The sequence below is a fragment of the Fukomys damarensis genome, unplaced genomic scaffold (genome assembly GCF_012274545.1).
Source record: "Fukomys damarensis isolate Sample0158 unplaced genomic scaffold, DMR_v1.0_HiC HiC_scaffold_14, whole genome shotgun sequence".
In the NCBI taxonomy this organism is placed as follows: domain Eukaryota; kingdom Metazoa; phylum Chordata; class Mammalia; order Rodentia; family Bathyergidae; genus Fukomys; species Fukomys damarensis.
This window is the reverse complement of record NW_022900926.1, coordinates 81,744,949-81,761,834: the sequence shown is the minus strand read 5'-3', so window position 1 is coordinate 81,761,834 and position 16,886 is coordinate 81,744,949. Positions and strand designations below refer to the sequence as shown.

The 16,886-nt window shown below is 35.6% G+C and overlaps 1 long non-coding RNA gene across 3 annotated transcripts in view; it reads right to left on the bottom strand.

Moving 5' to 3' along the window:
• Positions 1 to 1,221: 1,221 nt before the first annotated feature.
• Positions 1,222 to 16,886, bottom strand: part of LOC104871474 — a 236,486-nt gene continuing 220,821 nt past the window's right edge. For 2 of the 3 annotated variants that reach the window (XR_782876.1, XR_782878.1), the window contains one exon: positions 1,222 to 1,317. This is a non-coding gene — a long non-coding RNA (uncharacterized LOC104871474). The remainder of the gene's footprint in view (positions 1,318 to 16,886) is intronic. The other variant, XR_782877.1, reaches the window with a different exon arrangement.

Below are 16,886 nucleotides of genomic sequence, written 5' to 3'. Positions count from 1 at the left end.
TGTGGTTTTTCTATAAAATGGAATATTACTCAGCCATAAAGAATGAGAAAATAGATTTATTCATAGGAAAATGGATACATATTGAAGATATACTCCTAAGTGAAATAAATAAGTCACACATGTGTAAATACTGAATAGTTTCTCTGGTGTGAATAATCCGCAATAATACATAAGATCCGAATAAGATTACTGACATTTCAAAAAGGGAAGAAAGGAGCTAAAGGTGTAGGGAAGGTAGGATGAGTAGGGGAAGAACAAAAAGGGAAAAGAAAAAAATGTGAGATAATGAAAAGATGGAAATAAAGTATTTGTAGATGGGGAAGGGAGGAGGGGGTGAAGGGAGGGCAGGGATAAGGGAAAAAATTGAGAATCAAGACTTGTCATGTGGAGGTACAAGACCCCAACAATGAATGTAACTGTACTGTATCCCTAAAATGTACCAATAAACTCAATTAAAGCTGAAAAAAAATAGAAGTTGCTAGAACCAGAGTCAATCACCTAAAGACTTCTGTTTTCTTTTCTTTCCATTATTATTTTATTAAGGTGGAACAATACACATGTTTGCATGTACAATTACTTAGACACAGATTAGTACTAAAATTTGAATCCACCTATGTTCAAATCCAAGGAGCTAGTTACCCTGTAAGGCCGAGAGTTGAATAATAGCCTAAACTCTGAGATTATGCCAACGTAAGTTCCTCTCTCATATTGGTTCTACAGTAATTCCTAGAATAGTGTTGTATTCTCAGGGAGGACTGAAATACAGTCCAATGTGAACCATATACATATGAACATGTCAAGAACCTATGTGAAATGTTAACCAACTGGAAGGATAATTATAACTTTATCATCTGTGAATTTTCAGGCAATGAATTATCCACGGATGTCACAGTATTTTAAAATGCTGTGGTAGGTCACAAAAGCTAATACAATCGTTCTAAGGCTATTATGATGCCTGATTTGAAGAAGGAAGTAACTTAGTTCTCTCTAGCATCTTATTCATAGCACTCAAGTAGAAGGACTCAGGGCAATACTTCCTAACATTTGACTTGAAAACTAGATACTAAGCTTTATTTTAGGGGTCTAATTTAAGGCCTATTTTCTCTTAGTAGGTAAAATAAAACTGATTAAAGAGACCACAGATATAGTGAAAAACTATGCACTCAGTCAGACTGGGGATTGAACCCCAACTAAGTCAAATACTACCTGCCTGCTTAGACATATCACGTAAGATCTTCAGGCTCCTCTCTGAAGAGGTCCAAGGTTACAGCTGCCTGGTGGGGTTGTTCTAGATCTGGAGATTTATAAGTAGAGTGCCTGCCACAAAATAAGTGTCCAGTAAAAAAATAGCTTTTATTGATGGATACATGTGCATTCAATATATCATGAAAGAGTTAATATTGGTATACTACAACCAGTCCTCCACACATTCCATATCTGAAATGTTACAGCCTCGTAGTTATCGATAAATAATTTCTTATTGTTCAAATGTATAACCTCTTACACAGTGTGTCTTTAGGTCAGAAATACATATCTTGAAGTAGAAATGTCAGGGTTTTTTTTCCTTTAATTACAAAATCTACATACTCTAGTACCTAATACTTCTCTTCAGAATAAATGGTAACAAAACCATTATACATGAAAGGGTATTCAGGAAAGACAGCATGAGCATAATATAGAAAGTATTTATTTAGAGATTAAACTATTACAGAATATTACTAAAAATAGCATGAAAACTATCCATAAAGAAGTATAATTATAGAAAGTAACTGTGTGTACAAGTTAAGCCATTATGTGTAAGAATTACAGCTAACCAAGTGTTAGCAATATAAACTTCATACCTCTGTTCCTCATGGGCTTTTGTATGAAGAAAGTTGGATGCTCCTAATGAATTGTTTTTTCCCAACATTATTGTTTAAACTGCTTCCATGGCTCCTGGAAACTCAAAGCTAAATTGCATGTTTAAACTGAGTACAGATTTAGCACAGCTTTAACACAAACCTTTCCTTGCCATTTTATTTAAATTTTTTCTTTGAAATATTTTTAAACAGTAGAAAAAATTGTAAGTACAATACAAAGAAAACAATAAGCATTTTCCTCTGAGCCATTTGAAAGTGCATTTGCCAACGTGATTCTCCATCATCTCTGAATATTTTAGTGTATAATTTCTACAAAGATGTTCTCCTACATAACCCCAATAAAACCATCAAAATCAGGATATTAGGTTGATACATTATCACAATAAAACCGAGAGATTTCACTCAAGTTTCACCAGTTGTGCCCATAATGTCATTAGCGACAAAAAGATGCCCAAAATTATGCATTACTTTAGCTGTATCTCTTTAGTGTCCCTCATTCCCAAGCAGGTCGTTTCTTCTTTAACTTTCATAACCTTGATATTTTGAGTAGTACAGGCCAGTTTCTTTGTTTTTTTTAATTTTATTAGTAAATATTTACAATATATAATGATTACATTTATTGTGATGAAATGGTATGTGCACATAACACATCTTTCTTCTTTTCCCTCCATCCCCCTTTTATCTAGCGTCAGGTTTATTTATCTTATATATCCTTACAAGGTTTATTATCATACATAGAAATTAACAACCAGATTAATAGGCCAAAAACACATGAAACACCTAAGACAATTATACTTAATGTTTCCTAACTTAGTTTTGTCTGGTGATATTTTTATAATTAGATTCGGGTATTTTTTTAAAAATTTTTGACAGAAATGTTATAGATAATATAATCAGATGGTGCAAATTATCAGATGGTACCTGATTTTGATCTATTCATTTGTGAGGCTGTCTTTATAAAGTGGAGATAGTTTTCTCCATTGTAAAAACTGGTAATTACTTAGGAAGAAATACTTTGAAGCTAGGTAAATAGTCCATTCCTTATCAAACTTTTATCCACTGATCTTTGACATCTATTGATGTTTGACAAATGGTGATTTTTTTAAATTAGATCATTGCTACTATGTTTAGCTGAATTGAATCATCCTTCCTACACTTACTAGTTAGAAAAGCCTCCTCCCTTCACTATTTACTCACTTGTGTGTTTGTATGGGTATTTGTTATTTTGAGGCTTGAATCATCACAGATTTGGGTCAGGAGGAGCCCCTTGAAACTGGCATCTATGGTGTTGTGCTATGCCCTCCTCTTTGCCACTTCCTTAGTTTCTGGAACAAGACACTCCAGGGTTATCTTTTACTTGGCTTAACTCATCTGCAAACCCTACTATTTTTCCAAAGACACTGAGATCCTGTTAGTGGACATTTATTTTTTAAGGAACCAAGATCTGAGTACTAAGAATGCTTCTTGTTATTGGTGTATCATTGCTCCCATACCCATGTACTTGTAAATTCAATACAACAGCAGTTTATTCCAGCATAAATACATTTTCCATACATTTAATTCCATTATCCAGAAATTACATACCTAATTTCTATTATGTTTACTGTATTCACTGATATAACTAAGATATTATCCTAACTATATGTATTATTCTAATATCTTCTGCTTCTAAACATCTCTTCATTCAGCATCCTGCACCTCGCTCTGGGCCACTATCATCGGCCACTTATGGCGACATCCTTTCTTACTGCACACACAAATGCACACAGGGCATCTCAGGCTGCTCCTGCCACTGCCCTCACACAGATTTCTACCCAGGCCACTCCCACATAATAGCATTTGGGCCACATTATTCAGGAAAGAAAGACAAGAAGGCAGGCAAGTAGAACAGAAGATTCTCCTCACTCTTTTCCTCGTGGGTTTTTCTTCCCATTTTAATAGTTGTATTATGCATCTCATAAGCTGACATATCCTATTCAAAGGGTTTAAGCAATGTAAAATGATGCAAATACAAGTTTCACTGGGAAGAATTCAAGAATAGTTCTGAACAGAATGAAAGTAGAGGGCTCATCAAATCTGCATTTTAAGACCTCTCAGAACATGATTTCAGTAACATGCTTTACTCCACAAAAGCCAAGACAGATAAAAGGAATGGCCCCAGGAACATTAGTGGCACTTTTGATTCCTCATCTCTTCTTACTCACACAGATAGTGTACGCTACTTGTGTGATCTTGAGCATTTTACTTAATGTTTCTATGAGCTAATTTCATCATCTGTGAAAGGGAAAGGTCCGCTCCCTTGCCAACCTCACAGGAATGTCTGTCATTCTGATTTTTATAAAGTACAGACTATTTTGAATTTTTGAACAGTAGTCAGTATATTCTGAGCCTTATACAAGGAAAAGATATGTCATCACAAGCTCATGGAGAGGCACTTCCTGTGAGACATCCTTTGGATTTAGAATTAAAACAAATAACAATTCTTTAGTGTCCATAGCATGAGGCCACAGCAACAGATAACTTGCTCTTGTGATCTAAAGGGAAGGCATTTAGCTGTTGGGTGGCAATAAAGTCAGCAACTGATAGTCTTCAATAAGACAGAACAGCACAGTCCATGGAACAACTGTGTCACCTACGTAAACAGAACCATAGGTTTGTCTAACCAAAATACTGTCCGTCGGATGTAGGTGTGTAGCAAAGTGTAGGAGTTAATAGTCTTGCCTCTGTCACCTTCATCTACAACTTATTTCACAAGGAGTAGTGATTAAGTCAACTATCTGAGCCTAGCATTTCCATAATGGTTTAGGGGATCAAATGGGATAATCTATATGGAAAGACCTAATTTATGTTAAGCTTTTAATGAACAGTAGAATTTGAAAACAGTTTTATCTGACAATTTTATAATGTTCATTATAGCATTATCGACAGTGACAAAAGCAAAAGAATAACACGAAACCAGAAACAAAATGCATTCCAGAGAATCAGATAATAGCTGATTGAGTCTGGTACACCCATACTACTAAATATCAGGCAGATTAAAAAAATAACAGAAAATTGCATGAAGAAGCAAGTATACAAATTGAGGTACTTTCCTTTCAGTTAGAATTAAAGAGTTTTGCAAAAGAAAACAAAAATCAGAACAATGTCACTATTTTTTGTTTGAAAATATAGCTATTTTTCATTAAATATATTAACTGCATTAACATATGGATTTATAATTGTTATTTCCAATAAATTAATACACAATTTGAAAACAATTCTAGGGATCAAAAAGAAGCTACAAACGTTTACAGAAAAAAAGCAATGACCTAAATAGAGACTTACAAAAATAAAAGAAAATCCAAATTCCTAACCATATTAAAAGATTGCTCAATCTAACTTTGGAAATGATATGAACCAAATTATTTTTGGTACCATTTATGAAGTTTTCTAGAAAATTATTCTCAAATGAAATTAAGCCTAATTAAAATCTAAAGATAAATGAAAACAATTTTTCCTGTTATTTAAACCAAAGGCTACACTGACACTAAATGACACAGCTAGAATTTAAACGTGGTAAAAAAGAAGTCATTGTCAGATGAGGTAGCAGCCTGATGGGCATGAGAATATATTACTCCATCTATAGACAACAGTTTATAATATTTTTTCAGTCCACCGTCATGATTGTTGTAACGATCAAAGAAAGATTTATAATGTAAAAGTCATTTGATAACTACATAAATATGAGAAATCATAATTTGTTTCAGAATTCCTTTTACCTAAATATCTGGGCCTTGTGTGAGTACTTTGGGCTGGCAATTACTGGCACATAACCTACAGAATAAATGTACTACAGACAAACTGAAGCAGGGAGAAAGGGAATCACCCAGCTTCTTGACTAGCTATGTAGTATGGAAGGCCCTGCAGGCAAGAAAGAAATGATTGTCTGATCAGAGGCTGCACAATGATATTCATAGCTATTCAACAGTATATACAGCACATCCTCAGAGAAACATAATAGTGCAGTATTAAATTCAGAGCACAAACTTACAGAGAAGAAGAAATTTCAGGCAGAAAATCAATGATAACCACATAGGGCCATCTTTGACCATAACTTTGGAAGATAGAGGGTTAAAGTGTCTTAAGATGTCACTTGTGCCTATATATTGTGACTGCCTAATTCATGGTTTTGAGAAACACAACTTGCAAAACTCCAAGTACGTGGGGATATTCTCTGCCATTAATTTGGGTGTAGTGCTCCCTTTGCAATAAGTAGGAAATCTAGGGAAAAATTAATGGCAGGGTAAGGCTTTTACTCAGAAGATAATAGTGGCTTGTGTAAGGAGGAGACAATTAATTGCAGCATTTGTACCTGTGCCAGGATTCCCAGGTCTATGCAGAGAAACACTTGTTTACTAAAGAAAGTCATCAAAAATAGCAAAATGAAGGCACCTAAAACTCATTAACTAAAGCATGCCCAGTTGCTACTGACCAAAACTCCTCTGTAAATGAACATACCCAGATACCTCAGACAATGCAGGGTAACGCTTTTTTACCCTGTATAAAACCAGGATTTTAACTCGATGCTTACTGTCTGTTTTTCCTTCCTAGAAACTCCCATGAAGCAGACTGCATAGGAGTTTAGTAATTGAAAGATATTACACTGCTTTGGAAACAAAATTTCACTCTTCCCAAAAATCTATTTCAGAAATCCACTTAAAAATTTCCCATTGTTTATGCAATAAGAACTTCTATTGTGTGTGGCTGTTCTTATACAAGAAAAATCAGCTAACCCAATCTCCTATAATTACTTCTTATCTTGTATTGTATCACTGACTTTCCCTGGAAGCTGCACCTTAGGTATGACTAAGTAAGAGATACTAGCTTCAGAGATCAGAATCAGGGAATACTAGGACAAATTGAGATGAACTCTCTTTGTGTCTCTGCCTCACTTCCATTCAAACAGGAAATAGGATGCCTCCAATTTCACTGATTACCAGTTTCAGTATCAACTTATCGAGACAATGATAGGCCCTTTACAAACGCCCCCCTAATGTTATTTTCTCAACAGAAGTAGAAGCTGACCTATAGTTCCTGGAGCTATTGTAAAAGAGCATATTGTCTCTGCCTACTAACTCTTTTAGTCTTTCTAGCTAGCTGGTTAATTTACTGTAATTGAGACTTTACCCAAAGAACTCCAATAGAAAGCTCAAAAGCTGGTTTCCCTAATCTCTCTCAGAATTCAGGTTCAATTATATTCAACATACCTAGTGCCTCATGTCAGTAAAGTTGATCCCAATGTTAAGACTAAACATTCTCAAGAATCTCAAGGCAGGCAGAATGGAAAGCAAAATGCATATGTCCAGTTATTTCTGCAAGCCATCCTGCACATGAGCTCTTCATGCCTTCCAGGTAGAAGACTGTGCCCTTGTGAATGTGTAATCACTGTCACAGCTGTTAATTGAAAGACGAGAGGTTTTAGAAATGTCAATATTATTTTTATTACTAGATATGTTGGGCCTGTCTCAGTGTCCTGAAATAAGGTGCATTCTCTCATCTAAAATGCATCACAATTTTATACTATAAGAGGATGAGTATTCCTGAGCTGAAGAGAGATGACATAGGAATGAAAAATTTTGTTCTCAAAATGGTGGGAGAAGATACGTGGTGGTTGGGAAAAAAGTGCTTAATTTGCTACCAGGTGATTTGGATTTAAGTCCAGACTCCATTACTTTATTAGCTCCCATCTCAAGCTTCAGTTTCGCGTTTAAAATGCAGATGATTAAATCTAACTCTCAGGGTTATTAGATTTTATTGAGATAAAATATGTGAAAGTGTTTTGTAAATAGTTAAGCAATACACAAATATGATGTCTCTATCTTTTATGGATTTGTCAATGCTATTAAAAATTAGAAATTAAGGCCATGAAGTCATAAAATGTCAAGACTAGAATATTTCTTGTTGATTGTCTTGTTTTAATCTAACCGCTTCATTTTATAAATGAGGCAAAGTGCTTTTCTATTTAACAATCATTTATTGAGCTTTACTACGTATGAGCCAGGCTCTCTGCTGAAGCTAAGGAAACAAAGTTGATTAACAAGGATCCCTAGAGGAGTTAAGATCCAGGACAAGGAAGCATCTGCCCAAGGTTTTACAGCTTGGGGCTTAAGAGCTAGAAATAAGATCAATAGAATCCTCATCTTCTGAGCTCCTGCTCAGGACACTCAGCTTTCAACACCTGTTTATTAAGGCTTTTCCACCTGCCTAAATCCACAGGAATTTATTTAAATTCTTTTAACACTTTAAAAATATCAACTAGTGCCCCTTCAAACAAATGGCACTTGCTGCCTCAGATTAATGTGGCTTCACTCAGATCACTTTGGATAAGACCTGCTTGCTCATTAGAGTAGCTGACATCTTTTTAATTTTTTTTTTTACTACTCCATGTATGTAGCACATCTTCTTCTTTCATCCCCTTCCCCTCCCTTCCTTTCCTCTCCCTCTGTCTCTTGGTTGCCTTCTTGTATCTTCTGTCTTTGTTCAGTCCTTACTTTTTTCTAGACTGTTCTTCCATACACTAAAGACACCCAAAGTTCTATACCAACCCCAATGCAGTCCCTACTTATTGTACACACACTTCCTTGCACCATATTTTTCAGTCATCTTAAAAACCATTGTATTCTTCCTTGAACTTCTCAGTTCCTAGAGGGCCAGCTTACTTCAATGTCCCTTCACCCTACCTTGCTCCCCCTCCATTTTATTATGTGGGATATTATTCATCTCCAAAGAAATGAATCCACAATGCTTTTCCAGATTTACCCAGACAGGGTTCAGCCCTCAGCATCCCAGAGTGCTTGGTTAAGGCCATTATTATTACCTTCACTGTGGCATATCAAAATTATGTTTTTCTGTGTCTGACTTGTCCATTCATTTATTGGCTTAACAAGCATTTATTGATTTCCTTTTCAGTGCCAGTCATTCAAGTGGCACCAGGGGCTCAGAAGTAAAAATTTAGAACCCTTGTCCTGAAGGTGCTTATAATTTGATTGTTGACATGGGAGAAAAGGTACTGTACTGTGGAATTGCAAATACATTTGGGGGCACTGTTTGATAAGCTAGAAACCAAAAAGCTGCAGACTTGCATTAAATAAGTATTAAAGGTATATGCCATATATATGATGTGGTTAGCTATGACATTTCTGGGAGAGAAATTTCAAAATATTTACCTGTAACTCAGGGCTCTCTCCCTTGAACTACAGAACTGTATATTTAGTCCCTGCTAAATATCTTCATTTGAAAATCCCATAAAAATACCAAATCTTACCTGCCTGGAACTAAATTCATCACCATTTGTCCCCTTTCCCCTCTTCCTCTATGTTATTTACTCTGTGTTTTTTATCTTATTAAGGACATCCCCACATACCTAGTGTGTCCCACAAAAGCCGTAAGTCACCCTGTATTCCTGCATCTCCTTATTATTCCTATCCAGTTGAACACAATACCGGTGTCATCCAGGTGACTCTTCTTCCTGTCACTATGAGTTTAGTCTGGGTCCCCACCATTTCTTCACCAGCTTATCCCAATGTCCTTTAACCCTACCTTGCTCCCCTCTCATCCCATCCTACACATGGGAAGACAGAGGGACTTCTTTGGAGATACTTATCACAGATCATTTCACTCAGATATTAAAATTATTTTAGCTGCTGTTCACCACCTTTAAAATGAATTCTAATTTCTAGCATAATATTCTAACATCTCCTTATCTGACTCCTCTTATCTTTTTACTCTCTATTTAACATGGGCTTTCTATCTTCCAGCCATATGGAAATATTTTGATTCTCCTCAAGAAAGCACGATGTCACTTGGTCATATGGCTTTGACCTTAATTTTAAATTTAAATTTACTTCATTTCAATTCAAACTTCCAACCTTCCAGAGAGATGTAAGTGCCCCTTATATTCTTTTAACATTCATGTTTATCATATTTTTTATCACCTATCATGACTGTTGTTTAATTTTCTGTCTCCATATTGGTCTTCTTTGCTTTTCTTTCTGAGTTTCTCTTAACTTTGTTTCCCCTCTTAATCCCAAATTCAAGAATATTTAGTTACTAAGCATGTGTTGGATAAATGAAAGAATAAATGCTACAAGAATAGGCAAATGTGACATAGTTAAAATTCTTGGCCTTTTAGAGTAATCACATTAACAAGTTAATATATTGCACCTTCACTGATTGCTGCATTACTATAGTTGATTTAGTTTCAGAAATAAACATTCCCAACTTGCCCATATGGTGAAAATGGAAAATGAATATAGTATTTGGAAAACTAAGTAAGAAATAAGTATCTGGTAAAGTAAGAAATATTTTTTTTCTTATTGAGTTTATTGGTACATTTTAGGTATACAGTACAGTTACATTCATCATTGAGATCTTGTACCTTTACATGACAGGTTTTGGTTCTCATTTTTCCCCTTACCCCTGCCCTCCCTTCACCCCTTCCTCCCTTCCCTATTTACAAAGACTTTATTTCCATTTTATCATTTTCTCATATTTTTCCTTTCCCCTACCCTTCCCACTTCCCCTACACCTTTAGACCTTTTCTTCCTACTTCACATTGTCAATTATCTCATTAGGATCTTGTGTACAATTATAGTTTTTCACACCAGAGAAACTATTCAGTATTTACACATGTGTGACTCATTGACTTCACTTAAGAGTATATCCTCAATATGCATCCATTTTCTTATGAATGAGTCAAAATTTCTCATTCTTTGTGGCTGAGTAGTATTCCATTTTATAGAAAAACTACATCTTCTTTATCCAATCTCAAACTGATGGGCAAATGGGCTATTTCCAAGTTTTAGCTATTACAAACTGTGCCGCTATAAACATTGGTGCGCATATATCACTGTGGTATGATTCTTTTAAATCTTTTGGAAAGATACCCAGCAGAGGGATGGCTGGATCAAATGGAACCTCTAGTCTGAGCTCTTTGAGGTATCTCCATATTGATTTCCATAGTGGTTGCACCAGTCTGCACTCCCACCAGCAACAGAGAAGGGTTCCTTCCTTCCCACAACCCTGCCAACATTTGTTTTGGTTGATTTCTTGATAGCAGCCAAGAAAATAAATTTTAAATGGTAACAGATTTGATCAAATGTAAGTTAAAATGACTCAGTTCTCGGCTCATAAAGAATAAAGTTGGAAATGGCACATGCCTGTAACCCCACTCGGGAATTACTTGGGATGCTGAAGTGGGAGGATTAAAAGTTGGAAGCCAGATTGAGCAAGTTAGTGAGACACTGTATCAATTTTTTTAACTACAAGAATGTCTGGGGGATAGTTCAGTAGTAGACTATTAGTCTAACATGCATGAGGTCCTAGGTTCAATCCCCAGTGCCACACACACAGATGCATGCACACAAATGCACACACAGAGAAAAATACAGGTATAGCTTTACAGTGAAAAAAATTCCACTGAAGGGTCAGCAAACTTCTCTGAAAAGGACTACATGTAATCTTTGTTATATATTCTTTGTTTTTCTTAACAACTTTTTTGTTTGTTTGTTTTGTTTTTCATTTGTTTGTTTGTTACTGGGGATCAAACTCTGGTGCTTGTGCTTGTGAGGCAGGTGGAACCACCAAGCTAAATCCCGGCCCTTAATACAACTTTTTAAAAATGTAAAACCAAAGGTCATGAATAGTCTGTCCTAGGAACAATTGGCCTGTAGGCTGTGGTCTTTAGACTCCATTCTATATAATTATTATTAGACGTACATAAAGGAAAAATCATCAAGAACAAAGTTCCCTAAAGATAATGCTGTGGATGCATCTATAATTTTAGACTCTCCAAACTACTACCAGAAGCAATTTTATCAGTCTCCTGGGTGATAACAGAGCTGAGGGAAGTACGTAAGTCTACAAAATCCTAATCATTTTCTTCCAGCTCAGGGGTTTATCTGGTGAATGTAAGAAGGGCTTCAAGGTAGACCTCTTGGAAGACAAAGAAACTATCTTGAGGGGCCCAACAATTACTTATTTAACTAATTCCTTCTGCATAAGAAGTACATGATCTTGCACATCCAGCTCTCAACTTTGACATTCTACTAAATAACCTTATGTTCCTCCTAATCATATTTTTCTACATTTTATTTCAAGCATTTTGAATGTGCTACTTGTAGTAGAATTTAGATTCTAAGAAGCAGCCATGACTTTGCTGTCACGGTTAGTAAAATAGTATTGAGGATCCTGGCCATATGCCCTTCAAATCCAGCTGGACCCCACCGAGGATTTCTTCAAACCATGGAGAGTGTCAATGATCAAAAAGAGACAGTGTAGATCTGAGATAAAAAGGGAAGAAGAGAGCTGGGCGTAGTGGCGCATGCCTGTAATCGCAGCACTTGGGAGGCTGAGGCAGGAGGATGGCTGTGAATTCAAGACCAGCCTGAGCTGCATGGTAAGTTCCTGGTCAGTCTCAAAAAACAAAAATACAAACAACAACAACAAAAAAAAAACAAAAAACAAAAAGAGGGAAAAAGAGGACTCATAGATACAAGAAGAGAATCTATCAGTTAGTTATGAGAGCTTTGGGAAGAAATTTTAAATTCATATTGAGGGAATAAAACTAGAGAATAAGGGCTGAGAGTTTCAGGAACAGATCAGAGAAATGAACAGTCAAGCTGAGGAACTGACAAATTACCTGACTCAAGCTATTAACAATTTCAGAGTTTACTGGAGTGTGTACGGAGGAGCTAGATAGTCACAGGACTCATCCAGGAAGTCTCCCTAAAGAGAACCTGAAATTCAAGCCAGAAAGATGACTTTTCTTGGAAGAACTAGGCTTTTCCTTCGAACCTGTAGGAACACTGTACTTTTAACTCACTTTTAATAATAATAATTAAATTTAAAATTGGTTTCAATTTCCCTCCACCCCCCCACCCAAATCCCAACTGCAGTTATTGGTGACATAGAGTATTTTAAACTTGAAACAATTCTAGTCCAACACTAATCAACTCATAAATCCTCACCTTATTGACAATAAGGTACCCACTCCATAGTTTTTAAATGTATGGATGGAGATGCTCATGATATAAGGGAAGATATTAGAAAACCAAACAAAAGGAGAAATCCTTTCTTTGTGATTTCTAGCTTGTACCTAGTTAGCACCATGACTTTCAGAAGATTACTAAACATCAGTTTCCTCTCATATAACATAAAGGAGTTCAGCTAGAGCAGCACTTCCAAAGTTTAATGAGATTATAAATACTGTGATTGGGGGTGAGATTCTGCATTGCTAACAGGTCTCAGATGAAGATGATGCTATTCACCCATGGATTTTGAGTGACAAGTAACTGGATAAATTCTGGGAATTCTTGTAGCTCAAAAATGTAACCATGTACTAAATTTTTTGATGACAGAATAAACTAGTTGCCCTCACACACACAAGCTATATTAGTCACTTAAGTACAGGCTTAGACATTTTCAGTTCCTTCAACAAGTATGCATTACAATTCCTGTTCCCGTAGTGTAAGCCAAATAATCTATGTTTTCACTTTAGCTTCAGCTAATTCCCTTACTGTGGTGGCTCTCAAAATTTGGTGTCCATCAGTATCAATTAGGAGATTTATAGAAATAAGATAACCATGTCTCACCCCAATCTCTTTTACCAAGTTTCTGATCCATTTGCTCTGGGGTACAGAAGTATACAAGATTTTGCATTTCAAACAACTTGCCAAATGATTATGTGACTAATTTCTTCACAGAAATTCAGGGCAAGTTAATGGTAGGCAGAATATTTATCCCAATGATTTCTTTCTTTTTCAGCCAACTGTTTGGCCTGTTTATATGTTTAAGAAAAGTACTGAACCTTCAATACAAAGTGCTAGATAGAGTCATAAGCTTTCTCATACTCACTAAGTCTCTTCTTCTTAAAAGCAAGGCTATGAATTCCCTTAGATTTGCTATTGAATTCTGGAAACAGAATTAGATTTTTGAATTCCAAATTCTACTATGTATTGCCTTGGTAACATTGATTTATTTCTTAACCTCTTTTACCTGTTTTATCATCCATAAAATGAACTGATAATACCACTCTTGCAGTTGATTTTAAGAAGAGGTATTTGTGTACCTGCCAAATAGTAGTCTCAACCAATTGCCATTATTAAGCATTTTTAAGTTCTTGGTTTTATACAAATATGTTTTCTGACAACAGGATATAGTCCAAGACACAATTCTATGGCATTCCACTAAAACTACTTTCAATCCCATTATACTAAATTAATCATTGCTTTAGTCACATTTCACAATTTTATTCTTCCATATCCTTTTTTGCAAATATATGAATTATTATCAAATGTCTTAAAGAAACCATAATTGTTTGAGTATATTTTTATTTTTATTCATCACATAGTATCATACAGATTTATGGTGCTCAATGTGACATTTCAAAATTTGTGTACAATGTAAAATAATCAAATCAAGGCAATTGGCTATTATCTCAGACATATATCATTACTTTGTTATGGTAACATTCAAAATATTTTATTAGCTTTTTTGGAATATTCAATTAATTCAGCCATAGTCAATCTACTGTATTAAGAAGCTCTTCTTCCACCTCTCTCCCTGATCCCATAAGCCATTCTCTACCTCCCTACCTTTCTTAGGTTCTCACAACTAGTCTTGTACTCTCTAATTTTACAAGATCAACTTTTTTAGCATCAAACATAAAAGTTAGGGTAAACTGTATTTTCATTTAACATCATGACCCCAATTCCATCCTTGTTGCACCAAATAACAGAATTTCATTATTTTTATGGCCAAATAATATTCAATTGTGTATAAAATTTTATCACAGTATCCATTCATCAGTGGATGAATGCCTCTGTTGATTCCCTATGTTAGCTTCTGTGACTAGTTCCGCAATAAACATGGAAGGGCTGATATCAGTTGCCAATGTATAAATTACTCTCTCTTTTTTGGGGGGGATTATAACCCACAGTAGGATTTCTGGATTATATAGAAGTTCCATTTCTAGTTTTTATAAGGAATCTCTATACCATTTTTCATAATGGCTGTAATAATTTATATTCTCATGAATACAGCGAGAGTCCCCTTTTCTCCATATACCCACTAACATTTAATTTTTGTCTTTTTGTTAATAGTTATTCTAACCTGATTGAGATGATATTTCACTTTGGTTTTGATCTTAAGTTACCAGGTGACTAGTGCTGCTGATCACTTTTACATAACTTATTGACATTTCATTTGCATTTTTATACATGAATAATGAAACCATCAAGAAACAAATCATGGAAGCAATTCCACTCACAGTAACTATAAAAGAAAAAAACTAAGAACAAATTTACACAAGGAAATAAATTATCTCTACAATAAAAATTATAAAACATTGATAAGAGAAATAGAAGAGAAGAAGAGGAAGAAAAAATGAAGGAAGCATCAAATGAAAGAAAGAAGGCAGCTATTTCATATTCATAGACTGTATGAATTAATATTGGTAAAATGCCAACGCTACCCAAAGAAATCTATAGATACTATTCAATACCTTTCAAAATACAAGTGACATTTTTCATAAAAATAGAAAAATATTTCTAAAATGTATAAGGAACCACAAAAGACCCTGGATAACCAAAGCAATCCTAAGCAAAAGCAGCAAAGCTAGATGCATTACAGTGCCTGACCTAAGAGCGGACTACAAAGCTACAGAATCAAAACAGCATAATAAAACAGAGAATCTAGAAATTATTCTATGTATTTATAGCCAAATGGCTTTCAATGGAAGCATCCTTTGAAGAAAAGAAAGCAATCCTAGAGAATGAAGAATATGTGGAGCTTTTCTCCCAGCCCAAAGCTGAGTTGAGCCTCTGCTAGGCAAAAGTATGGCCATCTAATGAAAGCCAGTTTGTGTGAATGGACAGATGGCCAAAAGACAATGCCAGGATATAGGGGCTGGGAGGCAGGGTAGGGTTACTCACCACCAAGGTTTTCAAAATGAGTTGAGAAAACCCCATACTTGAAAAGTCTGGGCCCCTTTGAAGAATCAGGTGAATCAATTGTGATCATAAAGGTATCCTATCCAAGAAGGGCAAAGAGTTTATTTCTTTAGTGGAATTCTGAAATCATCAGAAGTCTCTGTTAAAAAAGAAGCCTGTTTCAAAGGAATCTAGAATTGAGCACAGAATCCAAACACCTTGTCACTCACACGTACACCACTGGTAAATATCAGTGCAAAGCTTGGGAGACCTTTTCCCTGTTCTTGAATCCACTGCTCTTCCACCAGTTTCACATCATCTCTTCATCACAGTGCCCCTTCTTCTAATCACCCTTTGTCTTCCCTTATCCTGGATTCACCCAATTCGGCCACTCCGCTCCTATCTGTCCTCCAGGCTGAAGGTGAAACTAAGCTCTTGACAACTTGCACTATTGTTTCTAGTACCTTGTTACTTCTGCTTCCCATCCCATTTCAAGAAAGAGGGGTCAAAGTAATTGTGAAATTACATGCCCACTTATAATTCTCCTTATCCTAGGGATCTTGGTATACACAAAAGTAATTTCAGAACTGTTTGACTTGGAAGCAAATAAGGTGATTAAAAATGTAGCTGACGCTGGTTTTCTGATTTTCCCCACTATTTTTGTTTTGTTTTTAATATTTTCTAGAAGGAAAAAAATAAGACACATAAATTACACATAAGTCGAGCGACAGAACCTTGAAATGAGACCTCCCCCAAATTATCAAGGTAGCAGATGTCACAAGATTCCCTACTACATATCCACCTTTTGCCATCTAGTAGGAGACCCCAGACATATGCTTATCCTTGTATGGGCAAAAGGCAGAAAATGGTGCCTTGTAATGGGGGTAGGGTCCTTTGTAAAGGCTAAATCTCAATGTAGAGGTGACATATAAAATGAGCAATAAGTAAGTATATGAGCTTCCCCACCCAAAAGGAAACTATGACAAGAAATGTGTTTCCCAGGCACCCCTCCCACCAAAAATTCAAATTCTATAACTACTAAATAAATTGAGAAAAAAAA